Genomic DNA, 4049 nt, shown 5'->3' with positions numbered 1-4049 from the left:
TGAGCTATATAACCGTTCGCTTATCAAGTTCGTTGTTATTTAAGAAAGGTACTGGACGAATCTGCGTAATTTTCGGCGTAATATATGTGTTTTAACTTAACGCGTTAGTATTGTGCTATTTTATTTTTTATGAGCCTTGTTTTTTAATATTGGAGTGAAATTGTAGAATCAACTGATTTTGTGTCGTATAAGTACACTGTAATCGTCGAAAATGGCAATCTTGAAGATATATGAAGCAGGAAAAGCGATGTATAATTCTATGACTGAACACGACAAGAGAAGGACATTTCTATTTGTGCTTTTCCCTTCAGTCATTACTGTGACGTATATACTGAATAATTACAGTAAGAGTATACTAATAATTACAGACTGTTACGAAACAGCGTTAAACTTACACGCTATATATATAACTTTTTGTATCCGACTTTTCATGAGCCTCCGTGGCCCAATGGATAAGGCACCGGCCTCCTAAGCCGGGGATTGCGGGTTCGACTCCCGTCGGGGGTGTTTCTTTTTACAAGAAATATCAAAGAAAGATAACTGCTTGGGTCTAGAAAAGATAGAAGAGAAATTATGAAATGCGAAATGAGACAAAAGAAAATATTTGTTGTTCGTTGAGCATCATCTGTGATGATCTTTGTTGGTATTCGTTTCCTCGATATCTTTCTAACAGGGAGGGGGTAGTTTGCCAAGTCGTAAAATAGGATTATATATGATATTTTAATTTGCTCAGATTTCGTATATAGAGTCTTGATTTCAAAAAGTTAAAATAAAAGTATTTCGGTGCCATCAGCTAGAATCGAAACTGAAACTGTAGCATTCAAAGCTGGTGACGTTACCACTCTACCAACGTACCATACATATGAACTGATCTATAATTAAAAATTAATTAAGAGAAGTGTACAAAATGTGAAACGATTTTTTTTCAATTTTTGCCCCCTTAAAATTATTTTAACTGGCAAAGACCCATAAAAAAACTACCCGTAAAAAATCCAATCATTTGAAGCCCCTAGCGCCGCTTTGCGTAAAATATGCTTAAATATGATATTTTTATTCGGCCAGATTTTGTATATATTATTATAAAGTTGTGATTTTTTTTTAAATTACATTTTCACCCCATACAAGGCACATTGCCACTATGGTGTAGGGGGCTACTAACAGGGGCAACAACTACTGGGGTACTATGTAGGGATTTGGGCAGCAAGATGTTGGTTCACGTTGCACTTGAACTTTTGCACGTCAATACAGTTGGGGAAGCAGGGACCTGGAATGGAATTCCAAAGTCTAGCGGTTCTGGGGAAGAAACTACTGGAGTACAAAGATCTTTTACATCTAGGGATCTCTACAGTGTGGGGTGGGATTTTGCAGCCTGTCGGGTCTGTCGAGAGTGTTCACGTCGTGGGGGCACAAGTGCTTGCAGTTCGTCAGATCATTCACCATTATAATACTTGTAGAACAGACAGAGGGATGCAACGTTTCGTCGATGGGACAGAGGCTGAAGCTTAGATGCCAGTTCAGAGCCTATCAGATTTGCGACTCTCTTTTGAACCTTGTCAAGGAGCGAGAGACTAGCAGCAGATGCACCAGACCAAATATGACAGCAATAAAAGTAAAAAAAAAAAGTACTCGTTCGCCATCAGCTCGAATCGAAAACGAGACTGTAGCATTCAATACTGGTGACGTTACCAGTGTACCAACGTGATAAAAAATTAAAAATTAAAAATAAATTAAGATGAATGTACAAAATGTATAACGATTTTTTTTTCAATCTTGACCCATTTTGACCCCTTTAAAAACTATTTTGACCCCTTTAAAAACTATTTTGACCCCTTTAAAAACTATTTTGACCGGCTACAGAACTATAAAAGAACTATAAAAGAACGGTCCATAAAAGATTGAATCATTTAAACCTCTGCAACTTTTAGTTTCAGAAGAGATAGAGTTTGAAAATATGGAGACACACAGCCATACAGCCTTTTATATATTAGATTAAGAATTCTTTGTAGAAGGATATCGAGAACACAAGGGAGGAACCACGTGAAGATTCTCAATGATCTTTAGTTAAAGTGTTTCTGTTTAACGGACTTGGTTTTAAATTGGCGCACCCAGGTTGTCAGTCCGTGCCTTTTGTCAATACATGCATAAAGCACTTTGGTTCAATGACTAAGCCGGTTATCGCCAGTTCGACTCCTGTCGAAAGTGGTTTCTTCTGAAACTGTAAAATGGAGGTTTATTCCGTAACGATAAACTTTTATTACGGAATTTACACGTACACACACTCAATCCATCTACTATTATATAAAGTCATTGGGTGTGTGTGTGATTCCCTTCCCCATAGGTTCCGAAACGGCTAAGCTTATCTTTTGAAAATTTCATACAAAGGTAATTTATATGTCTGCCAGTGTTCTTGTATATGTTTTTTACAGAAATTAATCCGATAAGTATCGAAAATCGAAAAAAATCCGATCTTAAAAAATAGTCTTTTGTCTTTTATAGATAAAAACAATTTTATAGGGGAATATTTTTCTTGACACCGGTGTAACATAAAATCTTCCCATATAAAAAAAAAATCTTCCTTTTTTATTTATAAGAGAAGAAAAGCTATTTTTAAGATCGTCAAGCCCAAATATCAACTGACGTGATATCGTAAACAAGCACATGCGGGATTTGACGAACGACATTATCATTATTATTATTTTATTTTATTTTATCATTTTATTTTTTTTGCGTCGACCGGGAAAATTATTCTTCGTAATATATAATATTCAATACATGATTGATTTTATACCAATACATACGCAAACTGCATAAATTAAAATATCATGTTTAAGCGTATTGTACGACCGAGCAACGCAGGGCGTTCACCTATATATATATATATATATATATATATATATATATATATATACAACAAATTGTTGGGTCGAGGTTCAATTTTCTATTTAACGAGCCTGGTTGCTCGGCATTGCCCGGGCGTTGGAAAGTGTTTGTTGAGCAAAAAAAAAAAAAAAAAAAAAAAGTTGTAGTAGGCAGGCAGGCTCGAACCCGTACCGCAAAAGAGGAAAACAACGTGAAAAAAGAGACGTCTTTGCTGTTGCGCCCATAACCAAACCGGAATGACGAATGTTTATAGTTAGTCAATCGAAAAGAGGGGATGGCTTTCAAAAATATCGGCGAAAACGACCCTCTTGCCCTGTAGAAAAGTTCCCAGGTGAGGGTGAAGGAATTAATGTTTTTAACCAATTTTTCGATATTTGCCGAGCTTAAAAACGATAGCAATCTCATGAAAATCCGTCGCTTCTGTCAAAAGTTTTAGGCATATATACATACATACATACAAACATACATACATACAAACATACATACATACAAACATACATGCATACATACAAACATACATACATACAAACATACATACATACAAACATACATGCATACATACATTCATACATACATTTAAACAGACAGGTGAGATTTATATAATAGATTACCCTTTTACGTTTTCATAATAGAAAATGAGACATGTGGCCAGAACAGACGGCCTAACAAAAGATCTGCTTTTTGGTACAACGCTTAGCAAAAGAGAAGGTAGAAAACTAAAAACCAAAATGTCAGACAACGTAAAGGACATCGCGGACATGGCTGAGTTGCTTAGAATGGTGCAGAACCGGAGTGAATGACGACGATTCGTGAAGAGTGTCACAGTTGGTCAGTAATGACTATTCCGTCAAAGAGAGAGAATAGCAAATGTGAATATCAAATCCGTCTTTAAATATTTGAAATAGTTTCTTTCATAGTTCCAGACTTACTACAGCAAGGATACATTGTATTTAGTGCTTTTGGTAAAAATTAGACAACAAGAGATTCCATCGCCAACACCGTCGGCGGCGCAATTACATAAGTAACTTCGCCTTCCATTGTGTTTTAAATAGTTAATTGTTATGTAGAGAGAGACTGATTACAGCGTGAACTTGTAATTACTGTTTTTTGGTAAGAATTAGACATTAGCTCACACAACATATATTGTCTTTTATCCGCAGCTTTCGTAA

General features: G+C 35.8%; 1 non-coding gene across 1 annotated transcript; it reads left to right on the top strand.

Annotated features, from left to right (window-relative positions):
- Positions 1-434: 434 nt before the first annotated feature.
- Positions 435-507, top strand: Trnar-ccu (transfer RNA arginine (anticodon CCU)). The gene has a single exon. It is a non-coding gene; the product is annotated as a tRNA-Arg (tRNA).
- The last annotated feature ends 3542 nt before the right edge of the window (positions 508-4049 follow it).

This window comes from Euprymna scolopes, chromosome 28 (genome assembly GCF_053919585.1).
Source record: "Euprymna scolopes isolate OS-2025 chromosome 28, ASM5391958v1, whole genome shotgun sequence".
In the NCBI taxonomy this organism is placed as follows: domain Eukaryota; kingdom Metazoa; phylum Mollusca; class Cephalopoda; order Sepiida; family Sepiolidae; genus Euprymna; species Euprymna scolopes.
The sequence above is the reverse complement of the archived record's forward strand: the minus strand, read 5'-3'. Positions and strand labels throughout refer to the sequence as shown.